Source organism: Rutidosis leptorrhynchoides, chromosome 9 (assembly GCF_046630445.1).
Source record: "Rutidosis leptorrhynchoides isolate AG116_Rl617_1_P2 chromosome 9, CSIRO_AGI_Rlap_v1, whole genome shotgun sequence".
Classification (NCBI taxonomy): domain Eukaryota; kingdom Viridiplantae; phylum Streptophyta; class Magnoliopsida; order Asterales; family Asteraceae; genus Rutidosis; species Rutidosis leptorrhynchoides.
This window is the reverse complement of record NC_092341.1, coordinates 102844668-102858011: the sequence shown is the minus strand read 5'-3', so window position 1 is coordinate 102858011 and position 13344 is coordinate 102844668. Positions and strand designations below refer to the sequence as shown.

Below are 13344 nucleotides of genomic sequence, written 5' to 3'. Positions count from 1 at the left end.
CTAAAGATTTTCATTTTGAATATATATAGTATATTGTATATAAATGATTCAAACATATTTTACCAACGTTATCAAAATATTAAATGTACAATGTTATACTTTGTAGTTAATTGTTTAATATACATAATTAATCATCTACTCAACATTTAAAACATGATTTTATATATATGGTAGTATACATATATACATAAATATAACTATATATAACTATATATATATATATGATTTTATACATAATTATTATATTATGTATATGTAGAAATTTATAATATATCTATGATGAAATAATGTACTATTTTAATAAATATATATAATACTTACATATATAAAACATTTATATTTTTCATAATTACATACATAAGTATAATATAATTAGTATGTAAATAAATATTATAATATATTTATATTAAAATGCATAAATATATAATATTCAGTATATGTTACAATACATATTACATAATTATTAAATATTACATAATAATAGATGATATTAATAAATTAAATTTAAATACAAATATAGTTGTTGTAGTAATGTTATTTGTATCGTCAAATATCAATATTTGTATTCATAATATCACTTTATATCATATAAAGATGAAATTGGATGTATAAATTAGATTATTATTACTAATATTATTATTATCGATAAAATATTAATATTATCATAATTAGTATGGTATTATTATTATTATTATTATTATTATCATTTTTACAATTATTATTATCATTAATATTATATTTATCATTATTATTAATTTTATTAATATTATTAGATATTAATAGTATTGTTATTATATATTATTATTATTAATTAAAAAAAAGCAGTAGGGATCTATATTATACGCTTGACCTCTGTATCCTTTATCTCTATTATTATTATTTTTTTTGTTTCTTTCCTGCTCCCAACTCGTGAACCTGTGTTGACATTTTCTCCATTTTTTATCAACCGATCTCTATTATTACAACATGATTATGTATAATTGCAAATCAAATAAAAAGGAAATCCAATGGGATTAAAGAGCACAGCGATATTTTTGTTTTCTTCTTCTCTGAACGCTCCAATTTTTTTTTCTCTTAATTCAATTTCGAATAAAGTTTCAAAATCTAAAAATGCAGAAAGGTTAGAAATCTTTCTTTGAATCTATCTGCAAAATCTCAACTCTCAAATCTTTATATCGATCTTGAATTTTGAAGTCAAAGTTTAGTTTAAAAAAAGTCAACAATTGTTCTTGAGACAAATTCGCGTTCGTGTATATGTTTCTGATCAAATTGACGATTCCAGTAGTTTTTATACATGTTTAGAAAACTATTTCGTGTTATAAACATTATCTATAATGTTATCTATTACGAAATCAATTTTTTTTGTTTTGTTCCAAGAACCGACGCTGCAGTAGGCCTTAGTGTTTTTTTTTTTTTTTTTAGAACCCAAATTATTTTTTTTTCTGTAATGTTTTGAAGCTTTAAAGGGAACCCCGATTTTTTATTTTTTTTTGGTTATTGATGTTTTGTTGAATCCATGAGACTTGTGGAGAAGAAGAGGAATAGAAGAAAAACAGTTTATATATAAAATTTAAATTCGATATTAGTACAGAGAATCAGAATTGGTGGGATGGTCGAGAGTGTTTGCGTGTGAGCATGTGGTCACGAGATCGAGTCCAGAGGACGGTAGTTTCTTTTTTTTTTTTGAAACTCTTTTCATGTGAGGTAGTTTTCTTTTCTAATTTTTTTATTGTTATTATATATTAATTATTATTAGTATTATTATTATTATTGTGATTGTTTTGATTGTTATTGTTATTGTTATTATTAGTATCATACTTGTTATCATATTTGAAAGTATTATAGACATTACTATTATTATTATGATAGGTATTAATAATATTATTATTAGTAATAAACTTATCATTTTAGTATTTTATCATCATTAGGATTATGATTATGATTATCATTATTATTATTATGAAGGAAATAAAAATATATTATTATCATCAATATTAGAATTTGTACCGGTTTATAAATAATAGTATCATCAGTACATTTACAATTAATAATATCATATTTATCAGTATCATCATTAATATTTACTAGTATTATTATGATTATCATTTATCATTTTATAAATATTAGAACCCTTATTATTAACATAAGTATGGTATTAGTATTAATATTATTTTAGAGTTATTATTATTAGTATCATTAACAGTTATCATTTTCATTTTTTTTGCTATTAGTATTATCATTATTAATAAAATTATTATTATTATTAGTAAATCATTATTATCTAAATTATTATTTTAACAAATAAATCTTTTGTACACTATATATATACTTATGGTATATACTAGGATTGTATTAATAATTCACATAACAAACTAATAAAATTTCATAAATACAATACTAACCACAAATATATGTATATAAATATATTAATGTCACTATTTATATAAACGTAAATCATTATAGATATATACATAAAATCGATATATATATATAAAATATAACTTAAAATATAATATAAGTATACGTTTTAAAATAAAGGTTAGAATAAATTCTACAAAACTATAATATATAAATAATACATATTAATAAATGAAATTTTGTAACTTACATTATACGTATTAATATATACACAATTGATATAGGTTCGTGAATCCGAGGCCAACCCTGCATTGTTCAATGACGTCATATGTATTTTTACTACAAAATACAGTATCGTGAGTTTCATTTGCCTTTTTACCCTTTATATTTTTGGGCTGAGAATACATGCGCAACTTTTATAACTGTTTTGCGAAATTGACACAAGTACGTGAAACTACATTCTATGGTTGGATTATCGAAGTCGAATATGCCCCTTTTTATTAAGTCTGGTAATCTAAGAATTAGGGAAAAGACACCCTAATTGACGCGAATCCTAAAGATAGATCTATCGGGCCCAACAAGCCCCATCCAAAGTACCGGATGTTTTAGTACTTCGAAATTTATATCATGTCCGAAGGAGGATCCCGGAATGATGGGGATATTCTTATATATGCATATTGTTAATGTCGGTTACCAGGTGTTCAATCCATATGAATGATATTTTTGTCTCTATGCATGGGACGTATGTTTATGAGAAATGGAAATCTGAAATCTTGTGGTCTATTAAAATGATGGAAACGATTGTTTAAGTTAAACTAATGAACTCACCAACCTTTTGGTTGACACTTTAAAGCATGTTTATTCTCAGGTACGAAAGAAATCTTCCGCTGTGTATTTGCTCATTTTATAGATATTACTTGGAGTCATTCATGGCATATTTCAAAAGACGTTGCATTCGAGTCGTCGAGTTCATCAAGATTATTATCAAGTCAATTATAGTTGGATATATTATGAAATGGTATGCATGCCTGTCAACTTTCGATGTAATGAAAGTTTGTCTTTTCAAAAACGAATGCAATGTTTGTAAAATGTATCATATAGAGGTCAAGTACCTCGCGATGTAATCAACTGTTGTGAATCGTTTATAATCGATATGGACTTCGTCCGGATGGATTAGGACGGGTCTTCACAGTACCTACCCGTTAAAGAAATTTCGTCCCGAAATTTGAGTGAGGTCGTCATAGCTAACAATAAATATGTTTTCCTGACGAATATGAGTTGATAACTTGAGTTTTATCATCATTGAGTAATATGGATAAAAATAATTCGATTATTCGAAGAGTGCGAATGAAGCTATTCACAAAAGGATGAAATGAGAAACAAAGATTTGTTTTTAACTTTTGACGTAGTCAGGTTTGAATTTAGAAAATAAGGCGCGTCTTAACTTTTGACATTGCCTTGGTTGAATTCCGGAATTTAAGGAATTTAAAGAAAATCTTGAAGATCTATAAAATCTGATTCTTCGGGATTTATGGAAATTAAGATCTCTTTAATTAAATACGGTGATCTGCCCCGATTACTACGTCTGATATTTCCAGTATAAATTAAGCTCTTCCTTTCCATTATTCTCACCATTCTTATACTTTCTTTCTTAGTTCATACATCCAAAAGATTCTGAAAATGATTAATCCAGTTTTGATCCTTGTCCTCATCCTTACTATCGCAACAATCATTCTCCTTTTCCAACTTCCACCAGAGGAATCTGCTTTCTTCTACTTCGCCCTCGGGATTATAATGTTTTTAATTCTCCCGTGTCTTTATGTTGCGATAAACATTGATATACACGGTTTGTAATTTATGTGTTGTTATCGGACTTTATATTCTCCCTTATATTTCAAAGCTCTATGCTTTTGTTTTCTCTTCCCGACTTCAAGTCAAGCGAATAATGGTCCAGAATTTATAGATATAGAGTTTCGAATGATTATAATGTTCTAAGCATGAAGGAACGTGATAGCACGATTTGATTTTCAAATTTATCAACATCACGGAAGATAGAACCATCAAGAATACATTTTCTTGATTTGTTACGGAGTTAAGTAGGATGAAAGAGTTATGTAACATGGCACATGATGACGTTATGATCTGTGAATCATCACGTTTCATTTAGAAACTCAGCATGACTTACTGTAATATAATCACGTTGATCAAGTGTCATTATATTATACTAACTCATGCATTAGTTCCCATCATTACTACAATAACATTCATATTTTAAGCTTGAAAATTTACAGAATATAGAAACTAACAGTTTCTATATGATGTAATACTGATAGCACGAAAAGATTAATGATTTCAGATAAGAATAGTTATAAAAATATCTCCAGAAATATGGAGGATATTTATAATGAAAGGTACGATAATATCTCAGAATATCTAAGATCATAGGATGATAGAAACTATTGTCTGCAAGGGTTTAGAGTAAGGAGCAAGTTATTCACTATAGACTTTAGCAGACATTGAATTATTTGGATTCTTTGAAGTCAAACTTATTCTTTGTGATTTATCCACGGCTTTCTTCATAGTTTCGCATAATCTGCTTTTCGGCACTATATTTTCTATTGAATGTTTCCAATATATTGATACACAGGAAGCACGAAGAGGTATATAATTTCGGACGAGAATATTTATGAAAATATCCTCAGAAATATCAAAGATATTGATGATGATATTTTGGAATTTCTAAGTTCGACGGTTGATGGAGAAAGATTTTCCGCAAGATTTTAACATGACTTCGGAGCAAGATATTCTCTAAAGATTTCAACGGATCCAGAATTACCTGAATCCTTTGAATATAGGATTTGGTCCTTGTATTTGTCCTTGGTCTCCTTCATGGGTAACTCAATCTGTTTTTCAATACCCAATTTTCTATCGAGCGTTCCTAACACTCCTTTCTTTATCATCAAACTTTTGTCCGTTTAGACCATCTACCATTTTTCTGTTTCCTCTGCATTTAATGCTATGATATCTGAATCATTGGTTATTAATCCGAGGTGGTTTCAGGAGAATTGTGTTTTTAGATGATTAAACGCTGATGGTAATATGATGGAATATGAAAGGTTACCTGGTAACAATAAAAGAGCACGCGTATATATAAACGTTATAATAAGGTTGTTTCGTACGAAAAGTCGAAGTTGACTTGTTGGAGCTGTGACAAAATTGGCTAATTTTGAAAAGGGATCGCAAAGTTGTTTTTGTTAATAAATGCCAAAGGATCTGACGCGGCTACGTGTTGAACTTTTACACAATTGCCGAGAGTTTCTCAGGTGCATAACTATATGCATAAATCTTTCCTTCCGTAGATAAAGTGCGGTTGATTCATCCTATCGATTGAGGTGTTTTCAAGAATCATGAAAGGTTTGAACGCAGAATGTAATCGTGAAGATACAAATGAGGTTTAAGACGAAATCAAGTGGCAAACTTGAAGAATTGTTTAGTTTCATATGTTATATTCAATATTTTAATTCATTTTAATTGTCCAATGTTATTAGTCCACAGTCGATAGTCCACAGTTGACAGTGCAATCATTCATATATAGTTTAATATATAATATTTGAATTAATTAATACGTATCGTGACCCGTGTACATGTCTCAGACTCGATCACAACTCAAAGTATATATATTATTATAGAATCAACCTCAACCCTGTATAGAGAACTCGATCATTACTGCATATAGAGTGTCTATGGTGATTCCAAATAATATATATAGATGTGTCGATATGATATGTCAAAACCTTGTATACGTGTCCCGATATTTAAAGTGCGTAAAATAAATAACAGAAATTAAATGACGATAAATAAAGTGCGTAAAGTAAATAACAGAAATTAAATGACAATAAATAAAATTGCGAGAATATAAATTGCGATAAAATAAATTGCGATAAATAAATTGCGATAAATAAATTGCGATAAATAAAATGTAATACGGAATTAACAGTTAGCTAGGAACAGTTAGCTAGGATTTTGTTAGCGTGGTTTCTTAATAAAATTTAATATTGTTAATTAGTCTGTTTCTAATCAATTTTTATTGTGTCCATTATTTCTTCATTATGCCACTTGTTGGATTCTGATAGGTCAAAATTCAAATATGAAATTGAATTTGAATAAAAATAGTTATTCTTTGGTGAACGGATAAGTATCCCGGTGGTTGTAAATAGGATAGTGAATAACTGTTGAATCAGATTCGAAGAATATACAGTGTAACTTATTAATGTGAAATTTAAATATTCCTCGGGTATTACCTACCCGTTAAAATATTTTTATTATTAACAGTTTGTACAAAAGAATTTTTAATTACAATCTTTATGAAAACATATATACATATATATTTTATTCAGATGTAATCATGAATTTAATGAGTTAACATGATATTAAACTCATTTAGTTTTCAGTTGGAACTAGAATAAATAATCTCTAAAACATTAGAGATTACATAATCACCATGTCGAACGAAGATAACTGATGTAGAATGTCATGTAGAATGATGATTATACTCGAGGTATAGATTGAGATGTTGAGGCATGTGATATTGAAATTTGGGTTGTTGGTGGTACTGTTGGTGCCGGTGATTTGGATGAAGCTGGTACGTTTTGCACCATATTTTCCAAGACTACAACTTATGCGCGAAGTTCGTTAACTTCTTCTATTACACCGGGATGATTGTCGGTTCGGACGAGCGGATGAATGAGGTTTAGAATCTGAGATAGTATATGATCGTGATGAGATACTTTGGAAATGAGAGAGAAAATGGTGTCTCGAACAGGTTCGCCGGTAAACGTTTTAGGTTCATTGTCAAGAGGTGAATTTGGTTAGTGGAAATGATCGCCTTCTTCGCGTTTCCATTGATTAAGTCGACTACGAACCCATCTCCAATTCATTCAGAATAGATGATGGCTAATTGATCGATTCATTCCGGTTACTCTGCTTTCGGAGCTCGAGTGGAAATCCATATCGAAATAGCTGTCGGAATAACTATCGAAATAGCTATCGAAATCTGATGGACTCGAACTGGTTGAGGGATTCATCTCGTACGATCAGATGAAGGATTTTCGATAAGAAATAGATTATAGGATGTAGATTAGTACCCTGCAATACATAATTTACATAAGCATATATAATACTAAAATCCCATAAGCTATGGAGGAATCTACGGAAGCTGTCAGGCAAAGGTAACAATAACAGATACGCTAAGATATGAATTTAACTATACACTGTCTATGCAATAAAGGCAGTAAGACGTGTCTTAGACTTTAAGGATGATAAGCAAATAATTTTTTGACACTAAATGATAAGCAAAACTTTTGACATGCAAACACGGTCGAAGTCCAGACTCATTAATGCATTCTAACGACTATCAGTTAGACTCACTAATGCAAGACCTGGTTCGCTAAGACCACCGCTCTGATACCAACTGTGAAGACCCGTCCTAATCCATCCGGACGAAGTCCATATCGATTATAAACGATTCACAACAGTTGATTACATCGCGAGGTACTTGACCTCTATATGATACATTTTACAAACATTGCATTCGTTTTTGAAAAGACAAACTTTCATTACATCGAAAGTTGACAGGCATGCATACCATTTCATAATATATCCAACTATAATTGACTTGATAATAATCTTGATGAACTCGACGACTCGAATGCAACGTCTTTTGAAATATGCCATGAATGACTCCAAGTAATATCTATAAAATGAGCAAATACACAGCGGAAGATTTCTTTCGTACCTGAGAATAAACATGCTTTAAAGTGTCAACCAAAAGGTTGGTGAGTTCATTAGTTTAACTTAAACAATCGTTTCCATCATTTTAATAGACCACAAGATTTCAGATTTCCATTTCTCATAAACATACGTCCCATGCATAGAGACAAAAATATCATTCATATGGATTGAACACCTGGTAACCGACATTAACAATATGCATATATAAGAATATCCCCATCATTCCGGGATCCTCCTTCGGACATGATATAAATTTCGAAGTACTAAAACATCCGGTACTTTGGATGGGGCTTGTTGGGCCCGATAGATCTATCTTTAGGATTCGCGTCAATTAGGGTGTCTGTTCCCTAATTCTTAGATTACCAGACTTAATAAAAAGGGGCATATTCGACTTCGATAATCCAACCATAGAATGTAGTTTCACGTACTTGTGTCAATTTCGCAAAACAGTTATAAAAGTTGCGCATGTATTCTCAGCCCAAAAATATAAAGGGTAAAAAGGCAAATGAAACTCACGATACTGTATTTTGTAGTAAAAATACATATGACGTCATTGAACAATGCAGGGTTGGCCTCGGATTCACGAACCTATATCAATTGTGTATATATTAATACGTATAATGTAAGTTACAAAATTTCATTTATTAATATGTATTATTTATATATTATAGTTTTGTAGAATTTATTCTAACCTTTATTTTAAAACGTATACTTATATTATATTTTAAGTTATATTTTATATATATATATCGATTTTATGTATATATCTATAATGATTTACGTTTATATAAATAGTGACATTAATATATTTATATACATATATTTGTGGTTAGTATTGTATTTATGAAATTTTATTAGTTTGTTATGTGAATTATTAATACAATCCTAGTATATACCATAAGTATATATATAGTGTACAAAAGATTTATTTGTTAAAATAATAATTTAGATAATAATGATTTACTAATAATAATAATAATTTTATTAATAATGATAATACTAATAGCAAAAAAAATGAAAATGATAACTGTTAATGATACTAATAATAATAACTCTAAAATAATATTAATACTAATACCATACTTATGTTAATAATAAGGGTTCTAATATTTATAAAATGATAAATGATAATCATAATAATACTAGTAAATATTAATGATGATACTGATAAATATGATATTATTAATTGTAAATGTACTGATGATACTATTATTTATAAACCGGTACAAATTCTAATATTGATGATAATAATATATTTTTATTTCCTTCATAATAATAATAATGATAATCATAATCATAATCCTAATGATGATAAAATACTAAAATGATAAGTTTATTACTAATAATAATATTATTAATACCTATCATAATAATAATAGTAATGTCTATAATACTTTCAAATATGATAACAAGTATGATACTAATAATAACAATAACAATAACAATCAAAACAATCACAATAATAATAATAATACTAATAATAATTAATATATAATAACAATAAAAAAATTAGAAAAGAAAACTACCTCACATGAAAAGAGTTTCAAAAAAAAAAAGAAACTACCGTCCTCTGGACTCGATCTCGTGACCACATGCTCACACGCAAACACTCTCGACCATCCCACCAATTCTGATTCTCTGTACTAATATCGAATTTAAATTTTATATATAAACTGTTTTTCTTCTATTCCTCTTCTTCTCCACAAGTCTCATGGATTCAACAAAACATCAATAACCAAAAAAAAATAAAAAATCGGGGTTCCCTTTAAAGCTTCAAAACATTACAGAAAAAAAAATAATTTGGGTTCTAAAAAAAAAAAAAAAAAAACACTAAGGCCTACTGCAGCGTCGGTTCTTGGAACAAAACAAAAAAAATTGATTTCGTAATAGATAACATTATAGATAATGTTTATAACACGAAATAGTTTTCTAAACATGTATAAAAACTACTGGAATCGTCAATTTGATCAGAAACATATACACGAACACGAATTTGTCTCAAGAACAATTGTTGACTTTTTTTAAACTAAACTTTGACTTCAAAATTCAAGATCGATATAAAGATTTGAGAGTTGAGATTTTGCAGATAGATTCAAAGAAAGATTTCTAACCTTTCTGCATTTTTAGATTTTGAAACTTTATTCGAAATTGAATTAAGAGAAAAAAAAATTGGAGCGTGCAGAGAAGAAGAAAACAAAAATATCGCTGTGCTCTTTAATCCCATTGGATTTCCTTTTTATTTGATTTGCAATTATACATAATCATGTTGTAATAATAGAGATCGGTTGATAAAAAATGGAGAAAATGTCAACACAGGTTCACGAGTTGGGAGCAGGAAAGAAACAAAAAAAATAATAATAATAGAGATAAAGGATACAGAGGTCAAGCGTATAATATAGATCCCTACTGCTTTTTTTTAATTAATAATAATAATATATAATAACAATACTATTAATATCTAATAATATTAATAAAATTAATAATAATGATAAATATAATATTAATGATAATAATAATTGTAAAAATGATAATAATAATAATAATAATAATAATACCATACTAATTATGATAATATTAATATTTTATCGATAATAATAATATTAGTAATAATAATCTAATTTATACATCCAATTTCATCTTTATATGATATAAAGTGATATTATGAATACAAATATTGATATTTGACGATACAAATAACATTACTACAACAACTATATTTGTATTTAAATTTAATTTATTAATATCATCTATTATTATGTAATATTTAATAATTATGTAATATGTATTGTAACATATACTGAATATTATATATTTATGCATTTTAATATAAATATATTATAATATTTATTTACATACTAATTATATTATACTTATGTATGTAATTATGAAAAATATAAATGTTTTATATATGTAAGTATTATATATATTTATTAAAATAGTACATTATTTCATCATAGATATATTATAAATTTCTACATATACATAATATAATAATTATGTATAAAATCATATATATATATAGTTATATATAGTTATATTTATGTATATATGTATACTACCATATATATAAAATCATGTTTTAAATGTTGAGTAGATGATTAATTATGTATATTAAACAATTAACTACAAAGTATAACATTGTACATTTAATATTTTGATAACGTTGGTAAAATATGTTTGAATCATTTATATACAATATACTATATATATTCAAAATGAAAATCTTTAGTTATTAAATGTTATCTTTTATAATAACAAAATTACTTAATAGTTCATTAATACTAATATAATTAGTTTTATATATAATTATTTATATTTACATTCTTAGTTACAATTAAAGGTTCGTGAATCGTCGGAAATAGTTAAAGGTCAAATGTTATCATGAAATAGTTCAAACATAATGAGACTCGGTTTAATAGACTTTGCTTATCGAGTCGAATCATATAAGATTATGTTTAAATTTGGTCGGAAATTCCCGGGTCATCACAACGAGCACTTTCCTTTGGTGGAATTCTCGTACAATAATAGTTATCATACTAGTATCGGGATGCCACCTTACGAGATGCTTTATGGACGGAGGTGTCGAACTCCGATTTGTTGGGGTGAAGTGGGTCAAAGAGAAATCGGGAGTACCGATTTGGTTTTAGAGACGAATAGTAAGATTGATATGATTCGGGATCATTTGAAAAAGGCCCATGATAGACAAAAGTCGTATGGAGACAAACGAAGGCGACCGATTGAATTTCAAGAAGGTGACATGGTGATGCTTAAAGTTTCGCCATGAAAAGGTGTTATTCGGTTCCGAAAGCGGGGAAAGTTAGCTCCACGATTTATTAACCCTTTTAAGATCTTGGATCGTGTTGGTGAGGTCGCGTATAGACTTGAGTTACCCGAAGAGCTTGCTGGGATTCATAACACATTCCATGTTTCCCATCTCCGTAAGTGTCTTGCGGATGACACGGCGTGGGTACCATTGGACGAGATTTCCTTGAACAACAAGTTAGAGTATGTCGAGGAACCAATGGCCATTCTTGATGAAAAAGTGAAAATGTTGAGAAATAAAGCGGTGAAAACTTTTAAAGTTCAATGGCGACGTAGTAAGGGTTCCGAGTTTACATGGGAATCTGAAGAGTTTGTTTTAGTATATCTACCTGCTTGTCATGCAGCTTGGATTGCGAGGACGCAATCCGGTTCAAGTGGGGGAGAGTTGTAAGATCTTGTTTCCCCAGTTGATCGGGATGCCGTACAAAATGATGGGACGCCGTCCCAATGTGAAGTGCTGGACGCCGTCCAGACCATTGGACGCCGTCCAAATGGTCTGGCGGACCAGCTGTCTCCTTTATGATATTTAAAAGGGGTAAATGGGTAATTTCACTTGGGGAACGACTTTAAGGCTCCAAGGGTCAGTTGGTGGGTGCCTTTAATTCACTTTTACCTACCTTATCTTCATCCACTTCAAGTTTAGAGAGAGAGAGAGAGAGTTTCCTTGTGAGAGAAAGCTCAAATCGAGGAGGAAGAAGGTTGTTTCGGGTCAAAGTGCATGTTTTAAAGCTGTTCATCTACTCCCTAGCTACGTTGTGATTGTGGTGGTAAGTTCTAAACCTAATTCCTCTACTTAATTAGCGATAAGGGTTAGGGTTTGGGTTAGTGATGAACATAGAACCCTTTTGTTAGTGAATTGAGGGTTTTGGGTGAGTTTGGGACATGATGACTCAAAGGATGACTAACCTAGGGTTTTGAAATGTTAAATGTGTTTTCGAGTCTTAAATTGATTAGTAATTACTAGCACACCTTGTGATTAAGTATATGGGTGTTATTTGGGTTGTGGGTGACCCAAATGGGTGTGCTAACCTTGAAATGGGTCAAATGAGTCTTGGGTGACCTAGATTGTAAAGTGAGCGTGTGGATGCGATAACCTTGCGCTATTAAGTGGGTTAAGACAATTTTGGGCTAGTGTTAGGGTTTTTGGCGAAGTTGACCTAATTTGGGGTTAAGAGTGCAAATGGGTCAAGAATTGCACTATGGGTCAAAATGTTGCTAAGATGGTGAGTGAGTTGGTTGACCAACTTGATTGTGTGATTGATTATATGCGTAATGTATTAGGTACGTTATATTGAAGGTCGCAAGCTTGATCTCTCATTCACCGAAGGCGTTAAGGTGAGTGGAATAATTATATATATGCGTATATAGTGTATT

At 29.1% G+C, this 13344-nt stretch overlaps 1 protein-coding gene across 1 annotated transcript in view; it reads right to left on the bottom strand.

Moving 5' to 3' along the window:
* Positions 1 to 13344, bottom strand: part of LOC139868284 (zinc finger BED domain-containing protein RICESLEEPER 3-like) — a 30627-nt gene that overhangs the window by 15596 nt on the left and 1687 nt on the right. The gene's annotated exons all lie outside the window — the stretch shown is intronic.